The following is a 16,732-nucleotide window of genomic DNA, read 5'->3' on the forward strand; positions in this document are numbered from 1 at the left end:
GTGTAGAGGAGGTATTGTGGGGTGTAGAGGAGGTGTTGTTGTGGGGTGTAGAGGAGGTATTGTGGGGTGTAGAGGTGATGTAGGGTGTAGAGGAAGTGTTGTGGGGTGTAGAGGAGTTGTTGTGGTGGCATTAGGACAGTGGGACCCGTATCAGGATAGGACAGGTCGGTCACACATACAGAGATCTCAGCCAAGGACACAGCAGTGTGTCTCCGGGATCTCAGGGAAGGAGAAGGGGCGGGGTTGGAACGTGTCACGTGTCGCTCTGTTCTCAGCCTCTTCCGGGGCGCTGAGTGTCCTGAGCGGTCGCCGGTTTTCTCAGTCCCCTGCCTGCAGCGGCCAAGCGGGAGGTACCGGGTGCCAAGGAGTCGCACCACCGGCTGCTTATAGAGGTGAGAGGCCCGGCGTGCTGCACGGTGTGTGCGGGGAGTAGAGAGCTCATCATGCTGCACAATGCACCGGCTGCATGGGGTAACATATGTGCAGACATAGCGGGGATAAGCTGCAAGTGTTGCAGGTGGCTCTCTCACGTGGTACTAAACAATGCCCTGGGACTGGGGGATGGGGCGACCCTCTAAATAAGAGACTTTACAGAATGGGGACGATTATGGCCTTCTTAGGACCAGCAGGGGGTCCCCACCCCCCAAGCTGCACGGTAGCGGACTGGTGCATGCATTGCATTGTGTGTGAGTACACCATAGCCTGTGTATGGAGGGGACAGTTATAACAGAGTTCTGATCAGGGTGACTGCTCAGAGATTGTGCCCTGATTATTAATAGAGACCTCTGAATGGTGAGTGCTGTCCTCAGCACAATAATAATAATAATAATAGTGATCAGTGCAGCATATTGTCAGGCTGCTGCATGCAATATTCTTACTTTATACAGACTTCCACTAAGAGATCAATCATCTGAGTGCAGCACAGTTCCCTAATGCACTAATAGTATACAGACTAGTGTCCTTGGATATCAATAATCTGTGATCAGTCTGATGACCCTCATTATTAATAATGATCTGTGATCAATGTGAGGACCTACATTGTGATCAGTCTGATGGCCATTATTACAGTGCATTGTCAATAAGCTACATTGACAAGATTATTGATATTGGTGATCAGAGTGTGACGACCCCTATTTAAATACGATCAGACTGTTGCATACACTATACTGGGTTTGTAAAAATCATACACTATACTTTATACAGATATGCTCTGATTATAAGGGATCTGATCAGAGTGTGATGACCTTCATTGCAGTAACCTGTAAGGCTGCTACATAGACTATACTAGCATTGTACTGACTTGTGTTTGTTAGACTAGTACTGATCAGTGTAATGACTCTTATTGCAGTACTTTGTCAGGTTGCTAATTAGACTATACAGACATGGGCTTTGTTAATAATGATCTCTGATCAGTATAATAAACTTTGCTGTACATTGTCAGGCTGCTGCATAGACTATCCATGCATGTGACCTGGGATATTAATAAATAATGTGATGACCCCTATTTGAAATGCACAGGGAGGGCACTGGGTGCTGTTCTGTCTGCATAGGGTAATACCCTCTGCATTGTGCTTGTGGAGGGACAGGCAGGTCATTTTACAGTAAGACTGGTTGGATTTCTAGGAATAAGTCCTGGGGAATGGTCATGTCTCAGGATAGGTAATGTGTCAGCTCCCTGTGCTGCTTTCAGGGTGTCACAGCATCTGGCATTGCACAGCAGCTGATCTGTGCACAGGGGTTGGAGCTGGTGAATGTAGCAGTTCAGTTTTTCCATCGTGATGTGGCTGGGATCTCTCCATTTATTTGTACTGTTCACAGATCAACCTCTAGGCCTGCTGTGCTCTAGATCTCTGCAGGAGCAATGCTCTGCTCTAGATCTCTGCAGGAGCAATGCTCTGCCCATGGCTGTGCTCTAGATCTCTGCAGGAGCAATGCTCTGCTCATGGCTGTGCTCTAGATCTCTGCAGGAGCAATGCTCTGCCCATGGCTGTGCTCTAGATCTCTGCAGGAGCAATGCTCTGCTCTATATCTGTACAGGAGCAATGCCTTGCCCATGGCTGTGCTCTATATCTGTACAGGAGCAATGCTCTGCCCATGGCTCTATTTGGAAGTCTCGATGCAGCTGCTCTCTCTCTCCCGCACTGGGATGAATGGACACTCTGCCGGCTGATTGGCATGCCCCGCCAACCAATCGCAAGCTTGCCGCGTTGACCTGTTTAAAAATAGAATCGTTCTCCGCCCCGCCTCTTCACCAATGACATGCTTCGTAAGCGCAACTGTGGGCGGGGCCGGTGCACTGACTTCGCGGTGGGACGCAGCGTAACTGGCAAGGAGCCGGATAGGTGACTCTCGGTTTGCCCTTGAGGGTGTAAACGTCACGCCTGTTGCTAGGCGACGAGTTGGCGGCCTAGGAAGCGCCTTACTTGTCAACCTCTAATGCCCGTCCTAGGTCACGTTGAAGTGTGGGCCCGGGTGTTAGATAGGAAGGGGGCGACCCACCTCATGTATTGATGGGGAGAACGTCTGCCGCCTTTTGCTTGCAGTAAAATAAATGTGCTCTATGGCAGTGCCGTGTATAGATGTAGGTGAATGTCAAAGCTCACCACACACGTTACAATCTCCTTTAGGACTCATTCACACCTGTGTGTCACATGACTGCGTGCCTCTTCATGTGACGCGCATAGGGCAGCTCTACATGCGACAAGCATGTAAAATAATCTTCTGCCCCTTTGCTTGAATTACTTTACAGCACGTTTGTCAGTCGTGTTCTGGGTATTATTTTTAGTTACAGACACAGCAAACGTGACAAGCTTTTCTCTTTCGTTCATTGACAGACACAGCTCCTGATCTTTGTAAACATTGGGTTATACTGCCCCCTACAGGAGTGGGACATTAGGCAGAAAAAACATCTGGCTACCCCTATGGGCAGTCCCAGTGGGTATATTCCCTCTCTCTGCTATAGGTACCCCGTTTTGTTCTGCCTAGTCAGGAGTAAGGACCTAGTTCCTTGCTGGGATCTGTGGTCCTGGCATTTTTTTTCTTTTTAGATCTACAATCAACTGCTGGACTGGGCGACCGGCTGGATAATCTAGATCCAGTGGTCACCCTAGTCTGGCCAGCAAGCGCCCGCAGACCTCAGCTCTGCGCTAGGTCAGCCACGACATAGCCCCACTGGGCAGGGGCGCATACGACCAGGACTCGGCCAGAGTCGCAGCATTCCTCCTGGCCAACATCCCCCTCATTTCGATGGAGAGGAGGTTCTGTCTGGAACGGTACCCACTTGGAGGGTTTTGGGGTAGACATGGGATGGTCGGACCCCTGGGTTCCCCTTCTTCCTGACAGGCACCCCCCTCATTGGTTTGGTGGTCCCTATGGGCCATGTCCCCCCCCCCCCCCCATCCGCCGAGACACTCTGTTGGGTCTACAACCATGTGCCCTGAGTTCTTAGATAGTAAGGATGATTCTTCCACTTCTGCAACCCTGCACAAAAAGGCGTGGGTCGATGCACTGATTGTATCTGTGCGTGAGACCCTAAAAATGGAAGACGCAACTGAAGCTGCAATGGAGGAGTCAGTTACCTTTTGGCACTCATATAATTTTTTTTTTTTTTTTTAGCAGAGACTCTAGAGAATAAAATGGTGATCGTTGCAATCTTTTATGTCGCACTGTATTTGCGCAGAAGTCTTTCAAACGCAGTTTTTTGTGAAAAAATACACTTTAATGAATTTAAAAAACGAAACCGTAAAGTTAGCCCAATTATTTGCATAATGTAAAAGATGTTACGCCAAGAATTGTGAGAGAATCGTGATCTTTATTATAAGCAAAACAATAGTGAGTCTCATTTTATCCAGAATTGTGCAGCTCTAGAGTGCAGTCAGCTTAGGCATTGCCGAATTTATACAGTGATAATTGCGTGCGCAGCTCAATGTACAGGGGCAGATAGGCAGTTAGGTCATTTTCAGATAGGCAGGTAGGTCATTTTAATGTGGAAGGGACCGGGTATTCCTCTTTGCCCATTTTTGTTTTCTACATAAAGTTTACATAAGGGCTTTCTCCCTGCATTCACAGGACAGAGAGGTGGAAGCTATTGGCTCCTGCTGCTGTCAATCAAATCCCTTAAGTGAGGGGTGGGGCTGAGCCACGCTGTGTGAGTGTATGGGCGCACACAGCAGGGCTTGGTAGAGCGCCTACATGTGCTACCATAGGAAGCAGATTCCTATGGTGGCACATGGAGAAAAGGAGCACTCTAGAATGCCAGTGGGGGGTCCCAGAAGAGGAGGATCAAGGCCACTCTGTGCATTACCATTGCACAGAGCAGGTAAGTATAAACCTGTTTATAATTTTTATTAAAAAAAAAACAAGCCTTTACCACCCCTTTGAAATATGTATACAAATTGGGCAAGAAACAAAAGAAAGCTGTGTTGTCTTCCCTAAAAATAAAATAATTTTTATTGTTTATTAGATGACTGAAAAAGGCACCATCCTTCTGATTTGCAAGTTTGTTGTATAGGTTGCTTACTCAGATAGGACGGTCCAAGTGTACTCCATATTAACATTTAAATATTATGTCCAGGGCCAATTGTCATAGCTGGAGGCGCTGTCAGGCTCCCTTTACTTTCCTGCCTTGGATCCCTGCTGAGTCTCTTGTAGATAATTGCAAACTGCCCCATTCACAATTGTTAATGGGGCCTGAAGGCAAATTAGAGCAACAAACTCTGCACTTATGGGTGGTATCCCAATTGCTATTCTGTAGCTTTTAAGCACCTTCTGTTGTCCACACAGACAATAGTACCAATCTAATAGTTTAAACCTATCAAGTGCTATCTCTATTTACAATCAAATGCAAATTGCCTTGATCTTGCATTTGCTAAGTCTGCACAACAAACCTAATGTAAGCAAGCCTGGAATATTGTAAAGTGTTTTTTTTTTTTTTTTTTTTTTTTTATTATATTTTCTCATATTTTGTGGAGCAGTATTTGTTTTGCCTCATATCTGTAAGTATGGGGTGTTTGTAGGGGCTCCAGCAGATAAATGGAGCAGTGTCAGAGCACAGCAATGGTGTGGTTGGGGGCACCTTGTAAAGCTGGATACACACTATTCAACTTTTGTTGTTTGATTTCCTTTAGATTTATGCCTCGTACACACGATCAGATAATTGGACGACTGATCGTTCGCATTTTGTTGCATGATGCTAGTATCGAATTCAACAATGCGTAATAAACGTATGATTTTTTTTTTTCTTGCATCCGATTCTGGAAAAGCTTCCTGGTTGCGTAGCTACGTATCGGATAGTGCAAAACAAAAACAATGGCAGCCAGGATTTTTTTTTTTTTGTGTTTCTGATCATGCGTGGTCTTTGTCTATTGATTTTTAGCGGACGCATACTGTACTGATTAAACGATTGTCGTTTGCTAGGCTATCGTACCACAAAAGTTTTTGTGTTTGTCTCTTCGGATTTTGTTGGACGAAATGTCATGATTGGCTGCCAAAAGCGGTGTACTAACGATCAGATTATCATGCGATCAATTAGAAAGCAACTTTTTTCGTACGATTATCTGATCGTGTGTACGAGGCATAAGCTTCAACTATGTAGTACAAGGGCCTGCCTGATTGAATTCATAATTGATAGTGTTTAGGTTTAACCTCATATTATATGGTTTTGGTAAATCTAAAGGAAATTGTATAATGTGTGTAGCACCCTACAGGTAGGTGCTGGGTAAATATATAGGGGGCCTTGTCTGCCTAACAGCAGGGCTGTGATTTATTTGGTTAGGGTGTCAGGGCTTCCAGATGTGCCTGCTGAGGGGAGAAGTATCCCCACTGGCTCCTGTGAGAGGCTTCTCATAGGGCAGTGTGGGAAGCCCAATCAGGGGACACATCCCAGCTTGTAACTACCCTAGAAGGCAGATTAGGCTGCAAAGGATTCTGGGAGTGGGTATAAGTATCGAGGGAAGTGCGTGGCTTTGGTGGGAGCAGAGTTCCAGGAAGGAGAGTGCGGCGGTCTCTCCTCCTGTCTGAGGAAGGTGGATATCTCGGGGTGTCGCCTGAGGATCCAGAGAGTGCTGAGCTGAGGGGATCCGGTGTGCCGAGAGCCTTCAGAGAGAGAGAGGGGTCCAGTCCCAGGAAAGCCTACACAGGTCATGAGTACTGCGGATTGCCCCTGGGGGGTCTGCCTGAAGTTAGAGGGGACCACTCCGGAAGAGGTTCTGGGATCCAGTGTCAGCTATCTGTAAAGGGGGTACCTAGGTTGAGGACCCTGAAGCTACAGAGGGGGGACATGGTCAGTGGACCCTGAAGAGTTCCAAGGTCAAAGGGGGCACCTGCAGTTTGGGCCCTAAATTGCACAGAGCATGCCAGTTAAAGTGACAGATATACAGAGTTCTACACTATACTAGGGATGCACCGATCCAACTTTTTTGGTCCCGATCTTTTGCTTTGTGAAATCGCCGATCCCGAGTCCGATCCGGAAGTACGGTTTTGTGAGCTTATAGCAAAATAATACTTCCGGATCGGTATCTGCAGGTACCTTTTATAACAATTTTGCATTCAAAATCTAAAATGTCATGGGTTTAGTCTTTAAGAGGTTAAACTTCCCTCCTCCGGCAGACAGAAAGAAAAGATACATTGTAATCATTGTGTTTACTTAACTGGGAGAGTTGAAAGGCATTTGCAGGAGGCTCTTTTTTTTTTTTTTCTCTTTGACAACTGTTCTCTGCTCCCTCACATGCTATGTAAAGAGCAAAACCGGATCGGCCCGTGGATCTCTTAATTTTACCGATCCAGCTATTTTGCCTGTATCGGGGCCGATATCCGATCCGAATATCGGATCAGTGCATCCCTACAATATACTACCTCAAGCTGTGCCAGGCAGTGGAGAGTATTCAGTGACTTTCACAGTGCAACAGTGTTAGGAGTTCTACAGTTCTCAGTCTTGGATCTTCTGGACTATAAGTCGAGGATTCAGCACTTCTTCTGTTCTACAGAGTGTTCTCAGTGTCAGTGAGCGTTGGCTGGCACCGGCTGGCGTCAAGGAAGCGCCAACGGTCATTTCAGAAGTAAAGTCCCAATTGTAATTAGTTTAAGCCTCAAGGAGTATCCCATTCATTCCCTTCTCCCATCCCCTAATTCCAATAAAAAACCACAAACAAAGATGCCGGAGTTGTCGCTGCTTCAGTTGTCACACCCAGGGTCACAGCTCACATGGGCTGGAGAGGTTACCGGTACTAATGGCAGACCCACTTCAGGCCATAGGCCTGGAAATCTTGCTACATGTGTATCCAGCTTAAAGGAACCCCCCCAGTTACTTTGCTTTGAATGGGCAATACTTTAAAAGCCGCTGTTGGTTTTTCCATTTGGGGACATTGCCAACTTCATCATGTGACAATGCTCAGGCCTAGCAACTGACTTCAAGACCTGACCTGAGCACTATCAAATGGGAGGTGGTCACATGCATCCCCATACACAGAAGCACTGGGTATCATATGCTGGCTGCAGTGTAGGTAGAAGCAATAGTGGATAACTGGAGAGGTAAGTATCACTGAGCCAATGGGACCTTATCACAGAGGATGCAAATCTACTATAGGAAAAGTACAATAATTAAAAAATGTTTTAATGGCCCATAATGTAACACATGTTACTATATGATTGTACAGTCTCCTTTAAAACCATGGTTCACACTGAATGTGACTTTGGAATGATGCTACTTCACTTGCAGTAGCACGATTTCAAAGCCGCAGGTCAGTGCGATATCAGGTGTAACTTCGTGCACAGATGTCTTTGAAAGTCGCACCTGAAATTACCAAAAATAGTGCAGAGACCTTTTCAGAAAATCGTGGGGGCCTTGTAAAGTCTGAGGCACACTGATTTGAACAGTTTCATTGCTGACAACAGGGGGAGTCTTGCAATGCAATTTGGAATGATCAAACCACATGACAAGTTGCACCAGTATGAACGCAGGCTTCGATCTACATTCAGAGATCTGTGAATGAATAAACAACAAGTCCTGTCTGCCACTACAGACTCGTAGTTCCTTGATATTTCCTCCAGATCTATAACTTAAGCCTGTTATTAAATGCCTTAGAATGAAGCCCTTCAGCGGCGCCCGCTCATCGCTGAGACAGCGGACATCTTCCCCGGTCTTTCTTCCAGGTTTGCGGGGGCTCCAGGGCTGTGAGTGGCCGGAGCCGCGATGATGTCACTCCTCTGCATGTGTGCGGGAGCTGCCGTTTACGGCACGGCAGTGTTAATTTTGGCAGCAAATTTCAATTTAGTTTTAGTCTTAGGACTAAAATGGCATTTTAGTTTTAGTCCTATTTTAGTCTTCTGCAAGTGTTTTAGTTTTAGTCGACTAAAACTCCAGTATATTTTAGTCGACTAAAACACCCTACATTTTAGTCGACTAAAACTAATTTTAGTCATCTATAATGGAATGGGTGTAGTTCAATTGTAATTTGTAATGCATTATTTAAGCATTTCTCTACAATTTCCAAACTCATTATATACTATTGCTGGTCCTGGAGTGAAAAATGTAATATGTTGTTATTTATGCTTTGAGCATGCACCAGTGTTAATTTTTGGCAGCAAATTTCAATTTAGTTTTAGTTATACTCTTTTGACTAAAATGCCATTTTAGTTTTAGTCGTATTTTAGTCTTAAGACTAAAATGCCATTTTAGTTTTAGTCGTATTTTAGTCATCTGAATTGTGTTAGTCGACGAAAACGTTTTAGTCGGTTTTAGTCGACAAAATTAACACTGCGGCACGGGCTCTGGAGAGTTTAGAACCGGGGTCCTCAATAGGCGGACTCCGGGCCGCCTCCGGACCCACACAGACTTAAATCTGGACCGCCGAAGCGGTCTGCTTCCTTCTGTCATCAGCGGGGGGGGGGGGGGGGGGGCAGAATGGGGAGGATCGGAGTGGCTGTGTCTTACACTGGCAGCGCTGCATGATTACAAAAAGCCGTGTTCTTCTGCTTACCCGGCGGAGAGGATGTCCTACAAAGTCCCGCCTCCTGGGCCGGCTCTTACCTATGATAGACAGAACACTGGTGACGTCTATCATAGGAGCCGGTGTCCAGGAGGCAGGACTTTGTAGGACATCCTCTCCGCCTGGTAAGCAGAAGAACTCGGCTTTTTGTAATCATGCGGTGCTCTAATCCGCACTGGTCACACTTCATTAATGGGGGCCTGCACACTGGTCAATCTGCATTAATGGGGGCACACACGCTGGTCAATCTGCATTAATGGGGGCATGGGTCACTGGTCACTCTGCATTAATGGGGGCACGCACGCTGGTCAATCTGCATTAATGGGGGCATGGGTCACTGGTCACTCTGCATTAATGGGGGCACGCACGCTGGTCACTCTGCATTGGATGGGGGCAAGTTTTGGGGAATGCCTTTTTTTTGTTGTTGGCGTTCTGTATTTGGAATTTGACGGTCACTTTTCCGGACCTCGGACTGAATGGAAAATTTGTAAGTGGACCTTTCAAGTTTACATTTGAGTACCCCTTGTTTAGGAGATATTCACAGTACCTACAGCCTTATTATAGGCTTACCTGTAAGTACAAGTAAAAAAAAAATAAGACTTCCACTTTAACAATATCTCATCTCACTGCCTTGGATCAGATCACTTTCTCTTCCTTTCATGATTGCAGTGGTGTTATGAATTGGTTTACTCTGTGCATTGACTTTACATTATCGGTGGCTTCATTGCCCTTATCAGGGCTGGGTCAGCAAACTCACTGCGATAAGATAAGTTTGACCTGTTCTCTGACTCCAGGCACTCCATGTTTGCTTTTTAAATCCTCCATGCACCCTGTAGTCAGTATATCACCGGACAAGAACTTTCCTACAGCTCCACTTTCTGCACTGTGAAACTTCTATTTCTTCCAGAGAGATATACTGTGCGTGTGTGTGTATGTATATGTGTATATATAATATTTACTGGCCATTTTCTTAGTTACACCTTCCTAGTACCGGGTTGGACCCCCTTTTGCCTTCAGAACTTCCTCCATTCTTCATGGCATAGATTCAACAAGGTGTTGGAAACATTCCTGGATTTTGGTCCATAGTGACATGATAGCATCACACAGTTGCTGCAGATTTGTCGGCTGCACATCCATGATGCGAATCTCCCGTTCCACCACATGACTAAGGTGCTCTATTGCAGTGGTCCTCAACTCCGGCCCTCGCGGCCCACTAACAGGCCAGGTTTGCAAGATAACTAAATTACATCACAGGTGATCTCATTTGCTGCCCAGTGATTGCAGTATTCTAGTCTGCATCTCCCCAAGGTAATACTTAAAATCTGGCCTGTTAGTGGACCGGAGTTGAGGACCACTGCTCTATTGGATTGAGATGTGGTGACTGTGGAGGCCATTGGAGTACAGTGACCTCATTGTCATGTTTAGGAAACCAGTGGTGACATGCTGCATTATCCTGCTGGAAGGAGCCATCAGAAGATGGGTACACTGTAATCATAAAGGGATGGACATGGTCAGCAATAATACTCAGGTAGGCCGTGGTGTTTAAATGATGCTCAAATGGTCATAAGGGGCCCAAAGTGTGCCAGGAAAATATTCCCCACACCATTACACCACCACTGCCAGCCTTAACCATTGATACAAGGCAGGATTGATCCATGCTTTCATGTTGTTTACGCCAAATTTCAATCTTACCAACTGAATGTCTCAGCTGACATCGAGACTCATCAGACCAGGCAACGTTTTTCCACTTTTCTATTGTCAAAATTTTGGTGAACCTGTGCAAATTGTAGCCTCAGTTTCCTATTCTTAGCTGACAGGAGTGGTACCTGGGGTGGTCTTCTACTGCTGTAGCCCATCTGTTTCAAGGTTTAATGTGTTGTATGTTCAGAGATGCTATTCTGCATACCTTGGTTGTAATGAGAGGTTATTTGAGTTACTGTTGCCTTTCTATCATCTCCAACCAGTCTGCCTATTCTCCTCTAATCTGACATCAACAAGGCATTTTCCTCCACACAACTGCCAATCACTGGATATTTTCTCTTCTTTGGACCATTCTCTGTAAACCCGAAAGATGGTTGTGCGTGAAAATCCCAGAAGATCAGCAGTTTTTGAAATACTCAGACCAGCAGCCATGCAACATTCAAAGTCACTTAAAGTGATACTAAAGTCGCTTTTTTTTTTTTCTTAAAAATAACCAACAGTTTATATTTACCTCCTCTGTGCAGTTGGTTTTGCAGAGAGCAGCCCAGATCCTCCTCTTCTCGGGTCCCTCTTTGGTGCTCCTGACCCCTCCTTATTGTTGAGTGCCCCCTCAGCAAGTAGCTTTCTATGGGGGCACCAGAGCCAAGCCACAGCTCTGTGTCCATTCAGACACTGAGCCTGGCCCCGCCCCCTCTCTCCTCATTGGCTCACTGAATTTGATTGACAGCAGTGGGTGCCTCAATCTCTGGATTGAGATGGGCTCAGGTAAGTATTAGGGGGGGCTGCTGCACACCGAAGGCTTTTTTTTTTCTTCAAGAGGAAGTAAACTCCCCTTGTGTGTTTGTACCTATAGGTAAGTCTATAATAAGGCTTACCTATAGGTACGGCAAATCCTTAACTTGCACCGTTTTGGAGAGATTTACTGTATACTGCGCCGGTTATGTCATTGGCACATGCGCTCTGAAGGAACGGCCACCTGTGCCACGACCAGCGGCTCCCATGCACGGGAGTCATGTCATTGCGGCTCCGGACGGTCACAGCGTCGTAGCCTGTGAACCCAGAAGAAACATCAGGGAAGGTGTCAGCGGTGTGCGGGCGCCTCTGCGAGGCTTCGTTCTAAGGTAAGTACTTCATAATGAGCTAGTATGCGATGCACACTAGCTCATTATACCTTTGTCTTACCGGGTTTTTTTTTTTGTAAACTGGGTTTACAACCTCTTTAATGCATAGATTGTATTAAGATAAAAAAAACCTTTCTTGCTTCACAACCCCTTTTTTTAAATCCCATTTCTTCTCTATTCTGATGCTTGGTTTGAACTTCAGCAAGTCGTCTTCACCTCATCTAGATGTCTAAATGCATTTTGCTGCCATTAGATTGGCTGATTGGCTTGGGTGTACAATTATTACATGGGTTATAATTACATATTTGCTCGCATTTCCTACTGTAACTATATGATATCATTTTTGGCCTCGCCACGCGCATGTTCTATTTGCATATGTCTTTTTCCTTTTTGTCACTGATTGTTTTTTGTAATAAAAAAAGTTTTTTTTACAAATTTCTTTCACTTTAAGCCTCGAATCACATTTATGCGATGCAGGAAGGCTGCGAAATCCGCAGCCTGTTCCCGCATCGCACACGCACCCCCGGCAGTTCACACGCAATACGCTGGGGGTGTCTGTAATCTTAACGACACCCCCCAGTTTGATCGCATATCGCAGTGCGATCGTGCAGTTTGCACAGGATCGGATCGCACAAGTGTGAACCGCTGTGCGATCCGATCCTGATGCGGCTGCCAAAAAGGGTCCCTGTGCGTGTTTGCTGCGGTGCGAATTTAGCCATACAAAGTGTATGGCTAAACTCGCACCGCACAGCCGATCGCATGTAATGTCGGAGCAGTGCGCTCTGACATTACATGCGAACCCCGCACACGCACAAGTGTGAACTGGGGCTTAGTGCCGGTTCACATTTCACAGAGATCGCATGTAATTCGGAGCGCACTGCTCCTAAAATTACGTGCGATGTCTGTGCGGTGCAAATTTCAGCCATACAGGTGTATTGCTGAATTCGCACCGCAATTACACCTAACTCGCACAGGACCCTTTTTTTGGTCCGCAGCTGAATCGGGTCGCATTGTGGTTCACACTAGTGCAATCCGATTCTGTGCAAACTCTAAGATCACACTGCGATATGCGATCTGATCTGGGGGTGTCGTTAACTTTTAATTGACACCCCCAGCGTATCGCATATGGCAGTGTGAACTGCCAGGGGTGCGGATGCAATGCGGGAACATGTATATTATATATATATATTGTATATTAGGGATGCACCGATCCGATATTCGGATTGGATATCGGCGCCGATTTGGCCATTTTAGATGGATCGGGGGATATGTAACATTGACCGATCCACGGGCCGATCCGGTTTTTGCTTGGTAACGGCTCAGCTGTTCCTTACTAGGTGCAGTAGTAGTATGGGATGGGAGCCGCTACTTCACAGATGCACTCCGCCTGTGAATGGAGGAGCCGTACACATGAAGCAGCGGCTTTGCTCTGTACTGCAGCCGCATGCTTTGTGTGTAGCCCGCCAGATATCGGTATCGGGTCCAAAAAAGTCGGATCGGTGCATCCCTACTGTATATTCACAGCATTCCCGCATCGCAGAAATGTGAACCGGCACTTACAGTGTAAGATTAATTTTAATACCTTTAAAGTCCCACCGGGGGGGGGGGGGGGGGGGTTCTTCCTCCTTTTTTGCTTAGATTGGCTGATTAGCAATTTATGTTATTAAGTGTGTGTATATGTATGTGTGTGTGTGTGTGTGTGTGTGTGTATATATATATATATATATATATATATATATATATATATATATATATATACATTTTGTGGTTACAAATGTTAGAACACCTATGATATGTACAAACAAGCTGTACTTTGAAGTCTATTTTACAGACTTGCTATTGCCTAATCATGAGTAAAGGGCCTGATTGGAGAGCCAAAGGAATGTACTGCTGGAGCTGCATGAATGTCTGGCAGAAGCTGCAGACAATAATCTGTATACGGAGATGCTGCACACGGTGCAATCTGATTGCCTTTAAAGGCCTCATGCATGTTGGGAATTTGCCCAGCTCCACTGAACGCCTTCTCTCCTGGCCGAGGAAAAGCTGCTTAGAAATCATGTCTATAGCTGCATTTTGCACACACGTTTGGGTGTTCTTTGATTCCATTGGCCAGCGTTTTTTAAGCCCATTGTGGATGTATTTCTACTTTTGCAGGCAAATTGGACTAATACTTTGTTATATGTTCCCATTCACTTAGCAGAACAATAAAAAAATAAAAATAGCTGTTTTACCTTTTTACTTGCTTAAAATTCCTGCATAGCTATCCTCCCTATGTAATGTTGTAAAGTCTGTTGTAGGATAAACCTTCTTTGTGCAGCAGCCCCTCCTAATACTTACCTGAGGTCCCTCTCTGTCCAGCGATGTCCACAGGTGTCTTAGCCGCCTGAAATTCTCCCTTCTTATTGGCTGCTGCTGTTGTCAAAGTCAGCTAGTCAATCACAAGAGCGAGGGGCAGGGTCTGGGATCCGTGTCTGAATTGCTGCTTGCTGTGGGGGCACTGGATCACAGAAGAGGGACCTGAGAAGTGGAGGGTCTGGGCTGTTCTGTTCAAAACCAACTGCAACAGAGGTGATGGGTATAACGTTTGTTATTTTTATATGGGAAAAATAAAAATGAGACTTTACGATCACTTTTAAGGAGGGGTCTGGGGAGTTAAGTATACCAAAATTGTCACTGTCTATATTGTGCTGGCAGATCTCATTTTCTCTATCGCTCATTGACAGACGTAGTCTTCTTGATTCTCAAGAGCTGGGTTATGTTGTCTCCGCAGGAGTAGGACTAGGCAGAATGACAAAACGTTCTGGCTCCACCCTAGGGGGCAGTCCCTGAGGGTATATCCTCCCTCTCTCTGCTACAGGGAATCAGTTTTTTTCTGTCTAGTCAGGAGTAAGGACCTAAGTTCCTTGCTGGGATCTTTTGGTCCTGGCAAGACTTTTTTTCTTTAAGAAAAAGACATTTTTTAGGTAGTTTTCTCCAGTATTTTTTTCCTGTGAGATCTTCAAGCAAAAATGCCGGACTGGGCGACACTTGTGGTCACCCCAGCCGGCCTACGAGCGCGTGCAGACCAGGAATTGCGCTTGGTCGGCCGCGACATATTCAAGTAAGTATGCGGGGCCGGGCGACGGGCTGGATGTGAGATCCAGTGGTCACCCCGGTTTCTGCCTAAAAGCGCGTGCAGACCAGTGCGCTGAGTCGGCCGCGACGGAGTCCCAGTAAAGGGACTGACTTTGCGAGTTAAAAGCTCGCTTGGACGCCAGGACCAGAGAGTCGAGGCGTCCACAAACCCCCACCTCGGTGGAGAGGGTATTATGAAGAGAGGGTGCCTGTCGGTTCGGTATGGTGAGTAAAACGTTCCCTTTTTTCCTCATTTATGAGGCAGTATATATTATGGGCCCCTCCATATATGGTCAGTATATATCTGACACTTACAAGTCCCCCTTGTAATACAGCATGTGTTTGTGGGAAGTGGACTTGGTTCAAGAGCTAACACTCTACCCAGCAGACTGTAACATTACAGCAAACATAGGAGGTATAATCCTACCTTATGTGCAGTGTATCTCGGTAGATCCATATGTCACCTCTCAGCAGAGTGCAGGTGGATGTGCTGGGAAGACGATATCGGCTGTCCGCCGCCATTTTGCCGTAGACCGAATGCATGTATGTCCTCAGGTCACGCCGGCCGCCATGTTTTTGGAGTCTTATGTCTCTTCTATGGGGGCGGCCATGTTTTGTGAGCCCAGCTTCCTCGTGGAGGGCTGGGAACGCCGGAAGGCGTACACAGGGGGCGGAGCCACGCCTTCTGCCCGGGAAAAAGCAAACAGCTCCTTCCAGTCTGTGTAAGACAGACGCTGGCTGCAGTTTGTTGGAAACTGCACTGCATCGGTTGGTGAGCCTTGGGGGTCCCTCTCTCTCTCTCTCTGGGATCGAGAAGCAGGTACTCTGAGGGGCGCTATTGCGCTAGGGGGAGACACACAAAAAAAAAAAAAAAAAAAAAGTTTTTTGTTTATTGCTGGCAAAAGTGTCCTGTATTAACATGGACCCTGCCACTCATGTATCTCCTCCGGATCCCCTCGAGGGGTCTGCGGGATCCTCCAGCACCCCATTGACAATTGAATCTTTGTCAGCCATTATGGAAACTTTTGTGTCCCGGGTGGAAGTGGCTTGTCAGGGACAGGGCGCAAGAAAGCGACCCCCGCCTAACCCCTTATTATCTGAAACCTCGGATTCAGACTCTGAGCCTATTTCTGCAGTTGCAGGTACTTCATCTGGTATTGGTGTCTCGGGTCCTGTCTCTTCAGACAGTGAGGAGGATGTTTCGGCATCTGCCATAGCCCGAGAGGAAGCGTTGGTAAACGCACTCATTGTATCTGTTCAAGAGACTTTAAGGTTACAGGGTATTCCATCAGAAATAGCTGAAACTGAGATCCCTTTTGGGACTAAAAAGCGCATCAAAGTGGCAAAGGTTTTTCCATTGCCCAAATGTTTTGGCAATCCAATCGATGAAGAATGGCGTCTGCCAAAACGCACTTTTAATATTTCCAAACGCATTGACAGGCGTTATCCGTTTGAGGAAACCCTTATTAAGAAATGGACAGAACCACCTGTGGTGGATTCACCAATTGCTAGATTGAATAAAGCCACGGTTATTCCTTTAGAAGACGCTCCGTCTTTTAAAGATCCAGTGGATCGCAAGATAGAAGCTATGTCTCGCACCATGTTTTCCTTGATTGGATCAGCTTTCAGGCCAATAATTGCTATTGGTCTGGTTTCGCAGGCTGTAACTGAATGGACCAAGTGGTTACGCCGGGACTTAGAAGAAGTCCCTCAGGCGGTATCAGATTTGTTGGAACAAATGATACAGGGGTTACAGTTTGTATGTGATGCGGCGTTAGACGCCACTCCATTAATGGCGCGAGCATCAGTCTC

The 16,732-nt window shown here is 46.3% G+C and overlaps 1 protein-coding gene across 1 annotated transcript in view; it reads left to right on the forward strand.

Moving 5' to 3' along the window:
* Window positions 1-240: 240 nt before the first annotated feature.
* Window positions 241-16,732, forward strand: part of NNT (nicotinamide nucleotide transhydrogenase) — a 245,293-nt gene continuing 228,801 nt past the window's right edge. The window contains exon 1 of the mRNA XM_082252359.1: window positions 241-392. The gene's annotated coding sequence lies outside the window, so the exon portion shown is untranslated. The remainder of the gene's footprint in view (window positions 393-16,732) is intronic.

Source organism: Pelophylax lessonae (genome assembly GCF_965119305.1).
Source record: "Pelophylax lessonae genome assembly, chromosome: 1".
NCBI classification, from domain to species: Eukaryota; Metazoa; Chordata; class Amphibia; order Anura; family Ranidae; genus Pelophylax; species Pelophylax lessonae.